This window comes from Myxine glutinosa, chromosome 6 (genome assembly GCF_964187855.1).
Source record: "Myxine glutinosa chromosome 6, kmMyxGlut1.1, whole genome shotgun sequence".
In the NCBI taxonomy this organism is placed as follows: Eukaryota; Metazoa; Chordata; class Myxini; order Myxiniformes; family Myxinidae; genus Myxine; species Myxine glutinosa.
In genome coordinates, this window is record NC_136266.1 from 89,284,759 (window position 1) to 89,306,951 (window position 22,193).

At 44.4% G+C, this 22,193-nt stretch overlaps 1 long non-coding RNA gene across 1 annotated transcript in view; it reads left to right on the top strand.

The window, feature by feature from the left end:
• LOC137417347 (uncharacterized) overlaps nucleotides 1-6,255 on the top strand; it is a 63,771-nt gene extending 57,516 nt beyond the window's left edge. Inside the window, exons 3-5 of the long non-coding RNA XR_013623719.1 lie at nucleotides 127-249; nucleotides 1,270-1,366; nucleotides 4,628-6,255. This is a non-coding gene — a long non-coding RNA (uncharacterized LOC137417347). The remainder of the gene's footprint in view (nucleotides 1-126; nucleotides 250-1,269; nucleotides 1,367-4,627) is intronic.
• Nucleotides 6,256-22,193: the final 15,938 nt, after the last annotated feature.

Sequence of the window (22,193 nt, forward strand, 5' to 3'; positions counted from 1 at the left end):
ATTTCTGTCCTACCATCTGTGTTTGGATAAATGTGGATTTACTGTTGAAATTGTGCTGCTTTTGGAATGTCTATCTTGGGTTTTTGGAGACTTTGTGGTTATCCTTTTTGCCATCGATCTTCCCAGAGTTTGATATTTTCACTGCCTGTGGCCTAAAGCCAGCTGCCTTCGTCCCATTGTTTGCCCGTTCCACCTAATTTGGTGCCGAGGAGGCTGACAACGTGTATCACAAGTTTATTTCTACTTGAGGTGAGATGATATATTTTCTGGTTTGGACATGGTGAGTCTCATTCAAGGAAGTCCCTCAGCGTGTTCACCTTTAACATGTACAGCTTTATTTTATTGCATCTTGTTTAAAAACAAGACCGAAAGTCTAACAGCAGCGAAGCCAGGCTTGTTTGATACTTTAGTTGAAGAGGATAGCATGACCTGGGTGGGGATACCTGTTCGCAAATAATGTAATATTACATTTTTTTGACTTCAGGCATGGACAGCAGGTTCGCAAATGACTTGGATAATAAAACGGTGAGTGGAAAACTATGAAACAATAAATTCCACATTCCTGTGCCACCTTCAGTCGAACATCAGGCATTGACAGCAAATTCGTCAAAGACTTGGACAAAAAACGTCCCCAGTCTGAATGTTGCTAGATCCAGTCAATGGCGAAACTGCAAACGGGGAATCCGCGAATGCCACGGATGGAAACCCTTATATTACGTCATTTCTTCATTCTGTTTTCAACTCAATATCTCTATTTTCATTCCAAACACAAATTAATAATATAGTTTTAATATATCAAAATATAATGTTAAATCACAATTGTATTGAGAGGTTATCAAACCAACGAACCGTCATCATCTGTTCACTTCTGGATCCGGGAGCAATGCCCGTGTCGATCACATTTCAAAATCATAACTGTATTGAGAAATTTCTAAAACCTCCTACTTACCTCACAACACTCTAGGACTCCAAAACGTTCCGCAGAAGGTTATTCTGTTTCCTTTTAACTAAACACGTTCCCCTGTCATGTGACCAGATCCTCAACTCTGATTGGTGTACGTTTGTGGGGACATACCTACATACATACATGCATGCATACAAATGCTGTTATAGATGGCATTGCCCTACGTGCTATGCAATAAAAATATATATTCCTTTCCTTTGCCACTTCTTCTTTATATATTGTCTTATCAATGCATCATTCATCCAAGTGTCCGAATACTTATTATATGCTTCGAATTTCTGCTTGTTGCAATTGTTTTCTTTTAGTTGTCAGTGAAAAACAACAATGGAAGATGCATTCAAGTACAATTGGATCAATCAGCTGCCTGAATATTCAGATTTCCTTCTAGTGTTCTACACCAAGGTACGTTCATTACTGCAAGGATGACACTGGGTGGTTTTCCTTTGCCTACTGCCTGGTAGTCAGGGCAGGAATGTTTTTTTATTTATTCAGGGTGCCACCAATATCTCGCCTACTCTTCGTGAAGAACACCGTGGGATATTTAACATCCACCCACTAATGCTAAAAGACGAGTCACCCAGCATGGCGTCCATCTGCGAAACGACGTACACATTGTGGTGACCAAGGTGACAGTTTATATCTGGGTCGACATTCGAGCCCAGGCTGGACAGCTCCATAGAGAATGCACAAAGCTCGAGCCTACCATGCCAGCCCTTAGGAGAGGAATAATTATACAAGGCAATAGATGATTTAATATCGGCCAAGACAAGTCTCCTATCAAGAGAGGCAAGACACAAAGAGGGCCAACATGTTCCTGAGGTTTCGGCACACACATCAAAGGCGGTTTGTGTATGAACTTGTATTCAGATGAAATATGTTTTATATCTAGTTGATACAAATTTCATTTTAAATTTGCAAGTGTAATTACAACATCAAACAAATGCAGTGCACATCTCCACCATATAAATATTCAGAGCTATTGTAAATCGCAGAATGCCAAGCATATTGAAAGAATAAAATAATTAAAGGACAGGCCTCTTCCATGATGTGATAACAAAAAGCCTTTGCTTGACAGATTAATTCACTGATGAGGTAGTCGCACCCTTACTGACCAATGACCCTTTTATGAGATCATCACATTTTATACCATTGTCCCACGTAGTCCCTATTCATACCTTCTCAGGATGCCATTTGCTCCATAGTCTCAATATTTTGGCTTATGTCGGTCGTGATACCAATTACTATGGCGGACAATATTTCTGCAACGAAAATATGACAGATTTGATCGACGGACAAAGTGACAGACCGACAGGTGTTTCTGAACAATCTGGCTCCAGAATCGTCACAGTCGCTGCACGTACTCGTACGATGGCATCACTAGTATCTGATGACACATTTATTGTCTGTGTACTGAGCTGGCACAGTAAATCATGCACAGCGACACTAGCGATGGCTGCGCTCACTCATACGTGTACACTGTTGGCTAGCTCATGTTGTGGAGATTCTACATGTAATGTAACACAGGATTGCTCAGAAAGTTTAGGTTTTTCTCCCCTCTCATCAGGCTTACAAACATTTACATTTGGGATTCAAGTACAATTGCATCAACTCTCATGAAACTCTCATCCAGTAGAGATCTTCCGAAAGACCTAGCTGAAAGTATGAGTGTGAACATTTTTCAAGAACAGTGGGATACACATTTGGGCACAGTGGTCTCAATTAGATGCGGAGTTGCCTAAAACCCTTCACTGACTTTGCTTCTCCTCAGAAAAATATTCTGGCTTCTCATCCTCCCATGCTGTCCTGATTATTTTATTTTTACACCTGCTGATATACACATTATTTTTGCCTGAGCCAGAACCACAAATAAATCCGGTTTGTAAATAAATCCAGTGTAAATAAATAAATGAGAATGAATAAATAATAAATAAATAAATATGAATAATAAATTAATAATATAGAAATAAATAATAAATGATTAATAAATGAATGAATTTAAAAAATGAGATGTAAGGTGTAATGATAAATAAATGAACTAGAACGGCACTCAGTGGAGAGCATATACCTCCGCCTGGTTGGAAATATCACTCAATGGTGAATAATCACTTAAAAAATTATACTAGCTGCATCCGGATCCGGACCCGGATCTTCACCAAAATTGAATCGATTCTTCCTTGTCACACACACAACCTGTCCAGCAAGTTTCGTCCAAATCCATCCATAACTTTTTGAGATATCCTGCTATGTATCGTTTTTGGCCCTAACTCCCAATGCTGAAGAATGACTTAAAATTTTCTAGTAGCCGGATCCGAATCCGGATCTTCACCAAAATCGAATCATTTCGTCCTTGTCACATACGCTACATCTCTTCCAAATTTCATCCGAATCCGTTGATAACTTTTTGAGATATTTTGTTCACAAACGCATAGACAAATGGACAGACACACGGACAGACAGGGGTGAAAACATAACTTCCATCCACCTTTGGTGGCGGAGGTAATTAATTAATGAGAATGCGAACAAGTGTAAATAAATAAATAAATCCGGTGTGGATCCGGTTTGGACCAGTTCAAGTCATACCAATGACTTTTAAAATGGTACGCGCTGCTTTTTTGCTTGAAAAGGATCGAGCACAGACAATCCCCATTGGTTGGCATCCATGGGGAGGAGGAAATTCCTCTTGAGGAAATGCCCCGCTGAGTACGGTGAGAAAAGCGGCGCCATTGTTATGACGTCACTGGTACCCAGAGTATCCCAGGAAGTGATGCTTGTGACGGCACTTCCTCCAAGCTGAGTGGCTGTGTTAAGTGTTTGTCTCGTCAGTGTGTGTGTGTGTGTGTGTGTGTGTTTCAACTCTATTACAAGCCTGAGCCCATGCATAAAAAAAAAGAAAATTCTCACCACTTTTCCTTCCGCATCTATAAGACATCTGGTGAAGTATGTTTTCAATGCAGGGCAGAACAAGCCAATAGTAAACAAAGTAATTGCATTGGAATGGATATGGTTGTCTGCAATAAGAATGCCAGCCATATTTATCATCATAATAGAGCTGCCAAATAAATTAGTTTTCTGGGCATACAAGATAAAATGTTATTAGTCAAAGTCTATTTGCAATCAACACACAACTACTTGAGAGCAACAAACCCACAAAATTTGATGGTTGATGAAAATAACCCAAACTGCATTTCACCTTTCATCTCCATGATGATGGCAACATCGTTGTGAGAGTCCAGCTAAGGATTTGATATTATTACATAGCTTATTACTTAATTAGTATTCTGTCACTATTTCAAAGGCCAGACTGAATCAGAGTTGATGCATAAAAGGATGTGAAACTATATACACTTGTTGTAGCTGTAAACACTGAGCAATATGAGGTGCAAATATATTTTTGAGAGAACAAGACCGAAAGTCTAACAGTGGCATAGTCGAGCTAGTTTGATACTTTAGTTGATGAGGATGGTGACCTGGGTGGAGATACCACTTAGCAAATAATGTAAGTATTAAACTATTTTGAAGTGCTATAAGTCTCGAAGCTGTCTGTCACCATGGAAGTGAAGAGATTGCATTGAGACACTGGTTTTATTCCGTATGTTGGTCAGTTAGTCAACACTATCAAGGTGACCTCAGCACCATCCTGACACTCCACTGTGTGTGTTACAGAATAAGGTGTTTTACAGCAGCTGGAGTGCAAATCCTGCTACCAACCTTCTTGACAGAAGACCCAATGAGTTGGTTCTCATTTTGCCGACCTCAAAGGGAAGACAGGCTGAGTCAACCCCACCTGGTGTTAATTCAACAGCTGACCGGGATTCAAACTCAGGACCCTCGGATTCCAAGCCCTCCACCCAAACCATTGAGCCAACACCAGGCTTAGGGTGGTTGGAGGCAGTCATAATAAATGCTTCAATGTTTGAAGAGCCCTTGATCAAAATTTTAATTACATATGATCTGGGGGACATGCACCCCCCTGTCATATATCATCACCCTGTTGTCATAATTTCAGTTCTCCCCAATCACCAAGTGTGATAATTTGCCCCGACCAGGTATATGACGTAATACATGAACGTTCCCTAAAGGGTGTTGAAAGGAACATAACTGGCAAAGCCAAATCGCATTAAATTCTACCTTTCAGAAACGTAATTGTTGGCTATAAATTATAAAACTCACCCAATATGTAGGATAAATATGTAAGGGACATACTTGCATACATACGAAGAGACAAACTCTGTAAACACAGGAACCAAACATCTATGCCGTAAAAAAAAAAGTTTGTTTAATCACGGATTTGCCAATTCAAAAAGCCTCTTTGCAAGTTTGAAGAACAGGAAGAAGCACTAATGTATGATTTATTCACACAGCAGTTTGAACGGAAACATTTATTATTTATTTATACGATAGTACAAACCCTTTAGAATGACATGGAATGAGCATACAAAATTATATATATATACTGAAACGCAAAAGAAACTTACCACCTTTGAAACCTTTAAATATCAACAATAACACTGCGTGTAGTAAATGTGTGAACTTATTTGTGGACAATAGCGTCCTCACTGTCAGACAAAACGGTCACGGATGGTCACTTGAACCTTCAATGGTCACTTCATAGCACAGCTGTTGAACAGCCATTTTGACTGTCAGTGATTAGCCAAGGGGTACGGGATGATTTTAATGAGCTGCACGTGATGTCTTGATATTGGCTTTAAAAAGGCCAGTGCAAAATTGGCATTTCAATCAACATGCCACGATTGTCAAGGGATCAACGGCAGCGTGCCCTGGGCATGCTGCAAGGCGGACTGAGCTACCGTGAGGTGGCACGTCGCCTTGGCTGTTCACACCAGACGATATCGGCCCTGGTGGACAGAGACACCCTCCACAACTCTGCAGATGACAGACCTCGATCAGGGAGGCCAAGAGTCACCACTGCAAGGCAGGACAGGCAGATGGTCCGAAGTCACCTGCGGGATCGATTCCGTCCAGCATCCCGCACTACGGCAGAAACTCCGGGGCGTGCAAACCCATGGATCTCCAATGATACTGCACGAAGACGACTGCATGACTATTGCAGTCATGCAAGAAATTTACCACTTGTTTGAAATGTAATAAAATTGTAACAATTTACGCCGACGATGCACTGCCTGTATCCAAAACAATGGTGGCCACACACGCTATTGAAAGGGGACTGACATTGCACCCTGTGCTGTTCTGTACTGTAGAACAAACTGATGAGATGGTGTATCTTGGTCAAAAACTTGACATGTCATCAATAAAATGCCAATGTTTCAATTAGCAATTGTTGGTTTGTTTTATTTTGAACTGTTACAATTTTATTACATTTCAAACAAGTGGTTACTTGTTTTTATACAAGTAACAAGGTCAATAAGAGACATAACACACAAAATGGTATTTTAATCCACATGGTCACAGTATCATGGAAGTGGCGAGAAAAGCTGCTGTATTAAACAAATGGACTCCAACTTTAGACTTAAGGTCAAACATAGAATCCGCCAAGTGTCAACAAAAATTGTCAAAACGCAAATAAATTTCTCAACATGTGAACAAAGGCATTTTGTTTGTTTGAGAGGGAACAAATTACAATGGCTTGTACATACTAGTCTCCCCCCATCCCTCCCCGAATCTGGAACCCACAAAAATTGTGTATATTGCAGCAACAACTGGAAAAGAAGGGGCGGGGAGGGAATTTATTGGAATGTGGAATTTATTGTTTCCATGGTTGAGCATTCACCGTTTCCACATTGGTTGCTTAATTTTGGTTACATTTTACATTACATTTACATAGGTTACAACATTTGGTTGCTTAATTTGTATAAAAACAAATTGATGACATATAATGCTCAGATGTTTCCTGTGATGTGTGTTCACCTTTTATAAAAGATAATCAAGAACTCTGTAAACCTCCTATGTAGAAATGGCACGTAGACCCCATAGGATTAGTTTTTCATACAACACAAATCCTCCAAAAAAATCTACCAATATACAAGCTTATGAAGAATATACCTACCAGTCATCTGTGGAGGATTTGGTATTCAACAACATTCATGAAACTCTTGGACAGCATCGCTGAACTACAAAACTAACCAACCCAAAACAGACATTTTGTAATTATTGTTATTTTCAGAGAGACAAACTCAAAATTGGTTTAACCTCAATTCTTGTTTTAAACAGGAATATATTAGTATTGTTATGTGTGTGGGGGTAGGTAATGAAATACCTTAGTCGAGATAGAATTGTATAGATTAGCGTGCCCCGAATGATGTAAAGAAGAAGAAGTCCATCTCGATGTGTAGGGAATCCGTTCGGCCGACTGTCCAGGTAAGATCGTCTATGTGTCTCCATATGAGAGAAGGAGCTATGCTAATTAGGTAGGGCTTAAGAATAATCCCCAGTGTGTCATTGCCCCTGTGATTTTCCCTTCTGTTTTATTCAAACTAAAAAGGGCCGCCATTATGAATGACAAGAACGACAAAAAGCTCCATTCACCAACAACACAGTCATGCCGACAAAGACCCGAACATTTGCCAATCAGAAAGTAAACCCCGCCCCCAAACATTCTTGATGGGCATCAAGAATGGCCGTGAGGTCATGCCCCGAATGAGGATTGGTTGGGTAACGATGGGGCGATGCTACGGCGCTGCACCATTGGTCAAAGAATGATGTCATCGGGACGCGAGGGAGGAAAAAGCAAAGGGACCGCCATTGTTCCCTCTCTCTTGGTCCTGGCTTTTGGTGGGTGTGGTCACGCTCACTTGGTTCTGGCTTTTGGTGCGAGTGGTCATGCTCTCTTGGTTCTGGCTTTTGGAGCAAGTGGTCATGCTCTCTTGGTCCTGGCTTCTGGTGTGAGTGGTCATGCTAGGATTCTCTCTCTCGCTTGTTCTGGCCCGGTTGGAGGAAGGCTCGGTTCATGCCGTGTGCTCCGGGGAGACTGATCGGAACTTTGTGGAGCGGCTGGGGTGAAGAGGTGGTGCTCCCGGACACTTTTGCCACCGCTTTGCAGCTACGGGGCCATGTGGAAATTCGCGCCTTCTTGTGCGCTTCCCGTGCAGAGACTTGGGGCCCCTCCACAGTCATTCTCATCGGCGCAAGCTGAGTATCGGCCGACTCACCAAAACATTTTGATTTATTTTATTTTATCATTCCCTTGTCTGTAATTGTGTCTGAGCCGAGGATCCTCAAATTAGGATATTAGCTTTTACCTCACCTTTCCTTTTCATTGTCTTACAATTATGTTCATTAAATACTTTATTTTTGCATTTCATTCTTGAATTGTGAATTTTCCTTGTCCTGTGTGTTTATTTGTTGTGGGTTTGAGGAATATACCCCCATCGCGTCCATCCGTTCAGGTAAGGACTTCGTTATCCCTCCCCCGCGTTTGCCAAATAGATAAAACCGCCATATTTTTAAGTATACGCCTTGGAGTTAAAACTCGTTTTGGTCATCCGTCGCCCTGAGGTCTTCACGACAGGGTCGACACGACAGTATTATATTTTACAGTGGGAAGCTCCATGACTACTCAAAATATTCATAACTTGAATGGATTCCACAAAGTAGGCCTAAACAAAGCCAACCTACATGTAGGACAATGAAAGACCAAGAGGGTGGGTGGGACTACACCTTTCAATCAGCCTGGTGGGGGCAGGACCGTGGCGATACAATTGGCTGAGGGCCAATCACACCGATATGGGTGCGGTCAACAGTGGAATATTATTGCTGTACATTATATAATACTATGACTATTTAATGCAATGTATTTTTCATGTTTTTTGTATACAAGCTCAAGGCTCGTGTAAGAGCTAACATTGATCACAAAAAGACAAACTGACACATAAAACATATGATGAAGGGGAGCGGGAAACAAGATGGGGAGAGAGAGGGAAGCACACAAGTACAACATTAATTTGAGAGCAGGGACATCGGGAGATCTGTGGGAGGGAGAGGGCTTGGGGGGAGGAGGCATGGGAAGGGTGGGTGGGGGTGGGACAGGTATAAAACACATGGACACTGCTAGGACTTCCAGGAAAGAAGTCGGTATTTCCAAAAAGTGGATCTTGGGTGAATTAACGGGGGAAGAAAAGATCAAGGTTTTGGATGGGGGAAAATAAGAGATGGTGTTGAACAGATGATTTAAAGACCTGGAGGGAGAAGTGAGATTGAAGAGAGTGAGGGAGTTTGTTCCAGAGGTGGGAGAAAACAGGAATGAAAGAGTGAAGATGCATAGAGAGTTTTGATTTTGGCAGTTTAACCATAAGAGGGTTGCAGGCAGATCTTGTGCGACCTGTAGGAATATTTGGGGGACAGAGCATAGACAGAGCTGGGGGAGCAAGGCCGGAGAGGAGTCGGTAGAAGACAGAAAGACCACTAACCTGCCTGCGGTGAGCGAGTGAAAGGCCCTCAGAGTTATCTTCATCGCAGGAGATTCCAATGATTCTGAAAGCTTTGGTTTCAACCGCGTGAAGCCGAGCTAGGTGTGAGGCAGGAGCACCAGCCCAGAGGGGAGAACAGTAATCCATTGAGCTGTGGATGAAAGCCTTGTATGTGGTGAGGAGCTCAGGTGTGCCAAGGAAGGACTTTGCATGGCGGAGGGTGTCCAGTCGGCTACTGGTTTTGGAGGCCAGCTTGGAAATGTGGTTTTCCCAGGAAAGATAAATTTTAACATTTAAATTAACAAGAACAATTAACAAGGTTTCATAACATAAAATTGTTTAACACATATTCGACAAGATATTTCATAGTGCAATCAAAATAAAATTCTCCACCATGTAAGTACATTTTAAAAACATACAGAAACAAGTAATAACTAGAACGGCACTCAAAGAGCACATAGACTTGCCTTGCACGTTCATGATGAACATAAAATACTGTCGTGTCACCGGTTATTAAGTTCACGGGTGGTGGCAGATAGCCAAATAGTTTGCTTTAACTCCCAGGCGAATAAGCCGAAACTTGACGGTCAGTCTGTCATGCGCGGGTGAAGGTTTCCCTCAGACGGAACCACACGGGGCTTCCTCGAACCCATAAACACAGAAACGACAAGACAAAGAAAATCCAACAAATAATGGGTTTAATGAAAATAATTGTCAAGCAATAAAAATTAAAGTTGAGGTAACTATAAGGCTGAGGTGAGGGACCCTCTCACAGACTCAAATACAGATAAAGGGAGAGATAAAATGAAATAACTGTTTGTTAGTCAGCCAGTACTCTGCTCTGGCCTCAATAAGGGCTGTTGGATGCCTGGTGGCCGTGGGATGGGTCCCGCAGTTCGGCCAACAGCCCGATCGTCGACGGAAGCAAGATGGCGCCGAATCGCTCTTTCGCTGTGCCACAAATGTGAGGTAACTCAGGCAGGCGGCCCTCGGTCCCTCCCCACTCCGTTCGAACCACAATGAGCCCCGTGAAGCATCGTTTTCTGGCTCCTCTTCGATGGCTGAGACAATCTCCTCCTTGATTGTGCAAACAGTTCACAAAGGCTCCGAAATCACTCCACAGCGCACCTGTGCACGAAAACGCAGCCGTTCCTCACGCGACCAAGAACAAAGAGAGTGAGCAAGGGAGAGACTTCTTCTTCTTCTTCTTGAATGTTCGACCTCTGACATCACCCCTGACCAATCGCTGAGCTCCATCAACACCACTCCATGTCCTCTGGACAAATAATGACTCTCGGGGCGTGGTCTCTCCATTACCAGTCATCAGGGGATTGAATTTAGTCTCTAATGGCAATGTTGGTTGTTATGGTTTAAGGTACCATGTTCATTGCTGGCCGAGTGAATGTAAAAACATAAAGGAAAATCACAGGAGGCAATTCCATACTGGGGATTATCCTTAAGCCCTATCTAACTAACACAAAACCACACTCCGTGTGGTGACATGCAAACACTCTTAAACTGACAGGTTCCCTTCTTATTACATTGAGGGTTCTTCTTCTTCGCATCCATGGTCCATGGTAAAACCTATACTATCTTAACTGCACGATGGTATTTCTTGCCTACACCCACAAACATAACAATACTATCGGTAACTGAACATGTTACTATTATGGCCCACTGATATTATTGCCCATATCATCCATGCACCCTATTATGTCACATAGTTTTTTGACTTGTGTTATGTACATCATAAATTTAATTACTCACTCACATCGGGTCTTTTTGTTTTTCTTTTTTTTTGTATACTGAATCGAGGCTCGTGAAAGAGATAACATTTATTTCACAAACAAATCAACCAGACAAACAAAATATATAAAAAGAGGGAGCGGAAGACAAGATGGGGAGAGAAAGGGAAGCACACAAACATAACATTTGAGAGCAGGGAGATGTGTGGTAGGGAGAGGGCTTGGGGAGAGGAGGCGTGGGAAGGGGGGTGGGGGGGGGGGGGGGGTGGGAGAAGTATAAAACACAAGGACACCAAGGACTTCCAGGACAGAAGTTGGTATTTCAAAAAAGTGGATTTGGGGTGAAATTAGCGGGGTAGAAAAGATCAAGGTTTTGGATGGGGGAAGATAAGAGATGGTGGTGAACAGCTGTTTTAAAGACCTGGAGGGTGGAGTGGGATTGAAGAGAGTGAGGGAGTTTGTTCCAGAGGCGGGAGAAAAGAGGAATGAAGGAGTGAAGGTGAGCAGAGAGTCTTGATTTTGGCAGTTTAACCAAAAGAGGGTTGCAGGCAGATCCTGTGCGACCTGTAGGAATATTTGGGGGACAGAGCCCAGAGAGAGCTGGGGGGGGGGGGCAAGGCCAGAGAGGAGTCGGTAGAAGACGAAAAGACCACCCACCTGCCTGCGGTGAGTGAGTGAAAGGCCCTTGGAGTTAGCTTCATCGCGGGAGATTCCAATGATTCTGAACGCTTTGGTTTCAACAGCATGAAGACGAGCTAGGTATGAGGCAGGAGCACCAGCCCAGAGGGGAGAGCAGTATTCCATTGAGCTGCGGATGAAAGCCTTGTATGTGGTGAGGAGCTCAGGTGTGCCAAGGAAGGACTTCGCACGACGGAGGATGCCCAGTCGGCGACTGGCTTTGGAGGCCAGATTTGAAATGTGGTTTTCCCAGGAAAGATCATGGCAGATAGTGAGACCAAAAGCTTGAGTGACAGAACTTCTTGGAGAGGATTATTCAGAAAGTGGATGGGAGGGTTGTCCAGTCGGTCTCTTATATATGAATATATATATATATATATATGAATATATATATATATATATATATATATATATTTTTTTTTTTTTTTGTCGCGATCCCGGCTGTGAAATGGTTCCCAGCACGGAATACGGACGTTAATGTCCGGGCTTCAAGTAGTCCACGGAGTGGACAGAGAGAACTCAATAAACACAATTGTGTTTTAATCGGCCTTCTAGGGGTAAGGCACGATGCTTTATTGGCTCGATCACAAAAACCATAAATGGTAACAGAATGGAATAAACTGCACAAAGCCTGCAGGAACTGTCGGCAACAGACGCTCCAAACAGGACGCAGGTAAGATCACTCGCGGCTCCAATCGACGATCTCCGGGACTCGGAGGGTAACAGGATGGAATTCACCGCACAAGGCCGGCAGTAACGGTCGGCCAGCAGCTCCAACACGAAGCAGGCAATCACTCGCGGTTCCAATCTACGAGATCCGGGAATCACTCGTTTTCTTCCGGAGTTACTCGCTCGTAAAATACCGAACTGTAATCGACCAGCCCAACTCGGCTGTCGTGAGGATTCAAGGAAAGCCCTTTTGAGATTTCCCACTCGGAGCCTTCGAGCCGCGTCCGTTGCACAAGATGGCGACCGCCTCTCTGGACTCTCCACCAATCACGTGCCGAATCGCCTCCCGATCACGTGAGGCTCCAAGGAGGCCACGTCACGCGGTGGGCGGGGCACCAAATCTGGGTGAGAACAGGTGGTTTCACCGGTGGTTTCTCACAGTCCTCCCCCCCTAAGTAAAAACCCCGTCGAATAGACGGCGTTTTTAAAACCAGTATTTGTAGTAGGTGCAAATCACATGGCAAGATGATGGCGGTAATCGCTAACAGGCAATTAACGCAATTAACAATTATTAACACTTATTAACAACAATAACGCAACAACGCAACAATACAACGCAACGCAATAGCGCAACAATAACGCAATTATTAACGCACAGGCAATTAACAGGCATTAACAGGTTAACAATGAACCAGTTTGTTTTTTTGTTTTTTTTCACACACAAATTTTAACACCATACACCACATTAATATCTACCCTACAAGAGTTACACTTCACACAAAGCACAATAGAGAGGCAAGGGGGCCAAACTCAAGTTGGGGGAAGCGTTGACAGGAAGGAAACGGGCCGAGACCTAGAGCGGCGGGTACTCCTCCGGTGTCGAGAACAACAGTCATATGCGTAATGACCCCTTTCACCGCACTGGTAACATCGATCGTTCGGGTCGAAAGGCCTGCGGACCAAAGGGCGTCTGAAACGAGGCCGCCGCGACATGCCATTCGACATCTCGACGCACACACGCGATCCGCAAATTAACCTTCCATCAAGGGCTCTGACCGAATCTTCAGCATCTCGTGGCTCTTCAAACTCAACAACTGCAAATCCAGGTGGGTTTCGAGCAACCCATACGTTGCGGAGTGGTCCGTAATGTTCGAAGACCCTCCCTAGCTCGGCTTTCGCTGCTCCATTGCCCAGGTTTCCCACATATACCTTAGCATTAGCGTTCCTGCTGAATCGCGACATGGCGGGAGCGGTCCCTGAGGAGCACGGCACCTGAGGGTGGCTTGACGGGAGGCTCGGGTGGACTTCAGCTGACGCAACGTCACCGTCGGGAACTGGAGTCGAGGCGCTAGGCTCCTCGGGCCAGAGTGAAGATATGTCTGACTCCGCCACTCTCTCCGCCTGTTTACTCTGGGATCTAGTGACCCCCCCACAGGTCAGAGTCAATGACTCCTCCCTGGCCATGGCATCATTGCCAATCAGCAAGGAGACCCCGGGTATCGGGTAGTAGGGTACCACCACACAGGTCACTGGACCCTTAAAAATGTCACTCCGGACCTCGAGGAGGGCAAGGGGATACCGGCCAAGAACCCGGTCAATGCCCCGAAGGAGGGTATACTCGCCGGTATAACGCATCTGAGAGGCCGGAACTACCCCCGCCCGGAGAACACACCGTGTCGCCCCAGTATCCCGAAGGTATTGGGCCTCAAACTTCAGCATCGAATCAGGGCCACCCACTAAGGCTGTCCCTGAATAATCCTGGTACAGTGGATGAATGGAATTAGCCTCGGTGGCAGTGACCTCGGTCACCGATGCCACCGTCGTGTGCGAGGGCCCGGCGGATGAGCTCCACTGATCTCCCTCCGACTTAACAGGAGGGTTGCCTCGGTAGGCCGGACTAGCGGGATTAGAGAAGCAGCGGTTTTCACCGTGCCCCACGCGTTTGCAGAAATCGCACCAGGGCCCTGCCCTGGTCTGCGGCTCGCGACCGCCACCAGTGGAGGGCATCGGAGAACCCCTCCCCTCGATCCAGCCGCCGGGCAGACGGGGGGCGGTCTTGATCGCAGACTCCTCCGTCTTACGACGCGACTGCGTGACTTGCAGCATTTTGCATGCCAAAACATGTTTATCAATAAGGTTGACGCAGTCTGCCAAGGAAACAGTGTCTTTGTCGACAAGAAACAATGCTAAGTCAGGCGGCAGCTGTTGATCGATACGGTAACGCACCAGGAGTTCCGCAACCGCTTGAGGTAACTCAACCTTGCTCCCCTTGAACCATCTCTGCAGCTGTTCCAACAAGGCCCGCGAATGTTCCTCATAGGTTTGACTGGACTCACGAGTCCAGCTGAAAAAATTTCTCCTATAAATACATGCGGACACCGCATAGGCGTTCAAAATCTCGGCCTTCAATGCCCTGTATTTGTTTGCGTCCTCGGTTGCCATCCTCGCATATACCTCCCTCGCCCTCTCAGATAGATGGCTCACAAGATGGCCGACCCACAAGCTCTCATCAATGCCACCGGCAGCCAACAACTTCTCCGCCATCTCCAGATACGCTTCTGGCTTCGTGTCTCCCGTCCAGTCCGGCAAACGAACATGAACAGTTTCCGGGACTCTTGCAGCAGACCCCTCTGCCCGCGGTCGTTCAGTCAACATTCGCAACTCATGCTCTCTGACGCGTTCAGCTTCTGCTGCTGCCTCTGCTGCTGCCGCACGCTCTCTCTCTCTCTCACGCTCTCTCTCTGCTGCCGCATGCTCTCTCTCTGCTGCTGCACGCTCTCCCTCTGCTGCTGTCTCTGCTGCCGCATGCGCTCTCTCTGCTGCTGCAGCACGCTCTGCCTCTGCTGCTGCCGCACGCTCTCTCTCTCTCTCACGCTCTCTCTCTGCTGCCGCACGCTCTGCCTCTGCCCTGTCATTCTCCCTGTTATACATGTCAAGTTGTTGAACCGGAGTCAGCCCGGTCCAGAAGGGCGAACGCATGCATTTAGTCATGATGGAATCGCTTCCTAACATCTCGGGTTGAGTGACCGGGTCAAGGCTGCTTGCGTCGCTCACATCGCCACCCACGTGACTGTCAACATGATCAGGTTGAACTCTCACTTCTCTGGTCGACATAGCTTGGCTACGAGTTATCATAAGACAAGGCACAAAACACAACGCTCAAACACAACGCTCTGTTGGGGAAATACGACACGAACTACACAATATCACCCGCACATCAAATTGCCAATGAGAAAAATACCACGTACAAATACTCACGTTTTTTTTTTTTTGTCGGTTGTTTGGAGGGATCCGAGGCTCACTTATTCTGCAGTGAAGCACCACCCAAGACAGCGTCCTACGGCGAGAAAGTTCCTCCAAGACGGCGTCCGCTGGTGAGAAGATGCAGAGAAGATGCAGATGCCGAATTCCCGTCTCAATTCGAATGTCTCTCACTTGAAAGATCCTAGGACGAGCAACCCATTTGTCGCGATCCCGGCTGTGAAATGGTTCCCAGCACGGAATACGGACGTTAATGTCCGGGCTTCAAGTAGTCCACGGAGTGGACAGAGAGAACTCAATAAACACAATTGTGTTTTAATCGGCCTTCTAGGGGTAAGGCACGATGCTTTATTGGCTCGATCACAAAAACCATAAATGGTAACAGAATGGAATAAACTGCACAAAGCCTGCAGGAACTGTCGGCAACAGACGCTCCAAACAGGACGCAGGTAAGATCACTCGCGGCTCCAATCGACGATCTCCGGGACTCGGAGGGTAACAGGATGGAATTCACCGCACAAGGCCGGCAGTAACAGTCGGCCAGCAGCTCCAACACGAAGCAGGCAATCACTCGCGGTTCCAATCTACGAGATCCGGGAATCACTCGTTTTCTTCCGGAGTTACTCGCTCGTAAAATACCGAACTGTAATCGACCAGCCCAACTCGGCTGTCGTGAGGATTCAAGGAAAGCCCTTTTGAGATTTCCCACTCGGAGCCTTCGAGCCGCGTCCGTTGCACAAGATGGCGACCGCCTCTCTGGACTCTCCACCAATCACGTGCCGAATCGCCTCCCGATCGCGTGAGGCTCCAAGGAGGCCACGTCACGCGGTGGGCGGGGCACCAAATCTGGGTGAGAACAGGTGGTTTCACCGGTGGTTTCTCACAATATATATATATATATATATATATATATATATATATATATATATATATAATCGGGAGATTGAATAAGACGCAGACGTAGCTTCAGGGCTTCGATCTTTAATTCGACAAGCTTTCGACCAACAAAGGTCTGCTCCTGAGTCTACAAAAACAGCAGGCATGTATATCAGTCAAGTATGTGTTGTGATATCAGTGTAAGATGTGTGATATGTGTAGAAAATGCATACAGAAGGAAGCCACGCCAAAGCCCACTCACCGCCCCAAGTTCAACGGAAGTGAAGCGCAGCTTACAGTTACGGTTTGCGTTACGTTTCCGGTGCAGGTGCATATACAAATATAGGGATACCTACATACATAAACATACAAGCATATATTCATATGCCATTTATATTCATATAATATATTTATATATCTATCTATAATTCCAGTAATCTCTGTGTGTATGTTTGTATGTTTGTATGTTTGTCTGTGACCGCTGTTTCTCGACAACCACGGGTCCGATATACTTGAAACTTGCCAGGTATATTGCTGGGGACCCGAGGATGTGCCTTTTCAAGGTTTCATATTAATCGGACAAGTAGTTACCGAGCTATGTCCAAAAAACGATTCAACCAATCAGAGAGCAGCGAGTTATCACGTGTGCCGAACGTGGCGAACAGACTCTGCCTCGGACGGCACATTTGAGAGCGTATTCATTTATTTCACGTTGGCAAACTATGTTGCCGCTATGTTGGCGTTAAACTATGTTTTAAAACTAATTAAAACTAATTTGCGATTCTTTCGCTTTCCTGCGAGTTTGTGCACGCTATGGCGATTTCTTTACCAAACTCCGCAAGCCGTTCGCTTTGGACCAAACCATTTTATGTAAATAGAGGGGGGGGATTGTCACCGTACTCGCAAGCCGTTCGCTTTGGACCAAACCATTTCATGTAAATTGAGGGGGGGGGATATAATTTTAGATATAGATATAGTACGGGCATGCCCTAGTCTATCTATAATTCCAGTAATCTCTGTGTGTATGTATGTCTGTATGTTTGTCTGTGACCGCTGTTTCTCGACAACCACGGGTCCGATATACTTGAAACTTGCCAGGTATATTGCTGGGGACCCGAGGATGTGCCTTTTCAAGGTTTCATATTAATCGGAGAAGTAGTTACCGAGCTATGGCGATTTCTTTACCAAACTCCGCAAGCCGTTCGCTTTGGACCAAACCATTTCATGTAAATAGAGGGGGGGGGGATTGTCACCGTACTCGCAAGCCGTTCGCTTTGGACCAAACCATTTCATGTAAATAGAGGGGGGGGGGGGATTGTCACCGTACTCGCAAGCCGTTCGCTTTGGACCAAACCATTTCATGTAAATAGAGGGGGGGGATTGTCACCGTACTCGCAAGCCGTTCGCTTTGGCTTTGCGAATGGACCAAACCATTTCATGTAAATAGAGGGGGGGGGGATATAGTTTTAGATATATATATAGTACGGGCATGCCCTAGTTTATATAAATGACATACAAAGGTAGAATGAATGAATGGGTGAATGAATGAATGAATGAATGAATGAATGAATGAATGAATGGGTTACGGTTAACAATTTGATTGGGTTGATGTTGGAACATGCTTTAATCATCAAAATTTATGCCATGAGGGATTTTTGTCCGAAGTATATGTATCCAAAAGGACTCACGTTTCAGAATCGTGGTGTGTGATCGATTTGTGATTGATTCAATGGCAGAGATCTGAATGTCATTTATAGAGTGATCCGGTTGATTGAAGTGTATCGTGTAAGGTAGAGATTTGCCCGGACTGGTGTGGAATTTATTGATTTCTGACCGGGTGTTATTAAATCGTGTGTAGAGTGTATTCTCAGTTTTTCCAACATATTGTTTGGTGCACTTTTGGCAAGTGATTAGGTATATGACCCATGTAGATTTGCAGTTCATATAGGAGGTGATGGGGAATTTTTGTCCAGTGCTAGAACTACAAAATTTGTTTCCTTCTAGTAAATGCTTGTGAATAATACATTTTTTTGCTGTGCATTTATAGAAGCCAGGGATACTAGTTTCTTTGTTGTGGGGCTGTGGGTGCTTTGTTTTTACCAAGAGGTCCCTGAGTGTCCGACCACGTCGAAATGATGTCAGTGGAGGTTGAGGAAATGTGGTGCCGAGTGTTTCTGATTGATGGAGGAGAGGAAGGGCCTTATTCAGAATACTTGGCAATTGGGATGAGGTAGCAGAGTAGGTGGTTACCAGTGGGACACGGTTAGTTTCAGGTTTGGGTTTGTAAGTCAGAAGGTCTGCTCTCGGTATGCGTTTTGCTCGGGTTATTGCTTCTTTCACAGAGTGAGGGTCATAGTTTCTTGCAATGAAGTGTGTTTCTAATTGGCAGAGAGAAGTTTCTTCTGCCATTTTTGTTGAGCAAATGCGTCTTACTCTGAGTGCTTGACTGTATGGTATGCTTGCAATTGTATGTTTAGGATGAGATGAAGAAGGGAGAAGGTAAGAGTGAGTGTCTGTTGGTTTGGTGTATAGTTCTGTTTCGAGTCTGTTATTTTGAAGCGTGAGTGATGTGTCTAGAAAGTGAACTTCGGACTGTGAGCTGTCGAATGTGAACTTGATGGTCGGATGAATCAAATTTAATTCATTTTGGAATTGGGTGAGACTACGGGGGGATTTTGACCAGATGAACTGGATGTCATCAATATAACGTACCCAGGATTTTTCCAAGATTCCGTGATGAGGTTGTGCATTGATCTTGGCCTCTATCATTCCCATGAAGATGTTAGCGTATGACGGTGCAACAGGGGTACCCATAGCGGTACCTTGAGTTTGAATGTAATGTTGTCCGTTGAATTGGAAATTATTCAGTTTGAGTGTCAGTTCTAATAGGCGCATAAGGTCTTGAGTAGGTGGCATTGGGACTTGTCGTGTATCGAGGGCTTTGCGGCATGCAGACAGGCCTTCTGAATGTGGAATATTAGTGTAGAGGGATGTAACATCTGCTGTGACTAAAATGGTTTGGGAGTTGAAAGGTGAGTATATTCTGTTCAATCCTTGGATGTGGGTCAGAAAACTGGTTGTGTCCTTGAGGTATGAGGAGAGATTCATCACGAGAGGACGTAAATGACAGTCAACAAATTTTGATATTAGAACAGTTGGACATGGGCAGCCAGATACGATTGGTCTACCTGGATTGTTTACCTTGTGTACTTTAGGAAGAAAATAAAGGTTAGGGCAATGAGGATCTTTCGGAACCAAGTGAGATTTGATGGTTTTATCCACCTGAGTAGAATCTACTACCTTTTTAACCTCTTCAAGATGTAAAAGGGTAGGGTCGGATGGGAGCTCTTTGTAAGTATCACTATGTAGTTGACGATTACCTTCTGCAACGTAATCGGCAGCCGACATAATGACAATGGCAGTACCTTTATCTGCTGGCTTTATGACTATCTTTTCATTATTTTGGAGATTGTGAAGTGCTTGTCGCTCTGCCTTTGTAAGATTGTCCTTATGTCTGGAAGAATTATATTTTTGTGCCACCTTTTCAATTTCATTGCTCACTTGTTCCATATAGACATGTAGATATGGATTGTCAACACGTGGTGTCCAGGTGCTTTTTGGTTTAGGTAAAGTGAGTTGTGGTGTATTAGTATCGGTGTATGTGATTGTATGCGTGGTTGTTGGTGTTGTTTGTTGTGGCGTTGATGGTGCTGGGTGTACTTTAGCAAAGTGTGCCTTTAATGTCATTCGCCTACAGAAATCCTTTAAATCCTCTTTCAATTGTAATTGGTCTATTTGTGGAGCGATTGGGCAAAATTTTAAACCCTTAGAGAGCAGGTTTATTTCCGCCTCACTGAGGGAATGATTGGAAAGATTGATGATCCCGAGTTTAGGTAGATCTACAAGTTTGGTTGCAGTAGAAGTTCTATTGTTGTTGGTTTGACTATTTTCAACCTCAGCTGTGTTCATTTCCATGGAGGAACGGTTCTGAATGTAATGATGTCTGCGGTTTGTGTATTGTTTTTCACGATAATGTCGATTTTTGTGTTTATGCTGAAGTTGGTCAGAAGTGGTTTGAGAAGTGGTTGGAAGTGGTTGGAGTGGTTGGAGATGGAGTGGTTGAAGTGGTGGAGAGGTGGTTGGAAGTGGTTGTAGTGGTTGGTCAGAAGTGGTTGGAGAGAAGTGGTTGGGAGTGGTGGTTGGAGTTACCTGGTTATTGTTTGCAATGGGTGTATTCTCTTGAGATGGTTTTATATGCTTGCATAACATTTCATCACGTTTCAGTTTCCCTTCCTTAACTTTAACAATGTCGTGTTTAGCAGCCATTAGCTTATCATTGAATGAGCACATTATTTGGTGGTATTGTTCAGGATTCATATTCTTCCACATCTTCTCCTTCTTTTGGCTGATGTTCTCATTCAATTTGATTAATTTTATTTTTACTTGTGTTATTACAATCTCCAGTAGTTGGAGATTCTCCAATCCATATCTACAATCTCCAATCCATATCTACATGTCTATATGGAACAAGTGAGCAATGAAATTGAAAAGGTGACACAAAAATATAATTCTTCCAGACATAAGGACAATCTTACAAAGGCAGAGCGACAAGCACTTCACAATCTCCAAAATAATGAAAAGATAGTCATAAAGCCAGCAGATAAAGGTACTGCCATTGTCATTATGTCGACTACCGATTACGTTGCAGAAGGTAATCGTCAACTACATAGTGATACTTACAAAGGGCTCCCATCCGACCCTACCCTTTTACATCTTGAAGAGGTTAAAAAGGTAGTAGATTCTACTCAGGTGGATAAAACCATCAAATCTCGCTTGGTTCCGAAAGATCCTCATTGCCCTAACCTTTATTTTCTTCCTAAAGTACACAAGGTAAACAATCCAGGTAGACCAATCGTATCTGGCTGCACATGTCCAACTGTTCTAATATCAAAATTTGTTGACTGTCATTTACGTCCCCTCGTGATGAATCTCTCCTCATACCTCAAGGACACAACCAGTTTTCTGACCCACATCCAAGGATTGAACAGAATATACTCACCTTTCAACTCCCAAACCATTTTAGTCACAGCAGATGTTACATCCCTCTACACTAATATTCCACATTCAGAAGGCCTCTCTGCATGCCGCAAAGCCCTCGATACACGACAAGTCCCAATGCCACCTACTCAAGACCTTATGCGCCTATTAGAACTGACACTCAAACTGAATAATTTCCAATTCAACGGACAACATTACATTCAAACTCAAGGTACCGCTATGGGTACCCCTGTTGCACCGTCATACGCTAACATCTTCATGGGAATGATAGAGGCCAAGATCAATGCACAACCTCATCACGGCATCTTGGAAAAATCCTGGGTACGTTATATTGATGACATCCAGTTCATCTGGTCAAAATCCCCCCGTAGTCTCACCCAATTCCAAAATGAATTAAATTTGATTCATCCGACCATCAAGTTCACATTCGACAGCTCACAGTCCGAAGTTCACTTTCTAGACACATCACTCACGCTTCAAAATAACAGACTCGAAACAGAACTATACACCAAACCAACAGACACTCACTCTTACCTTCTCCCTTCTTCATCTCATCCT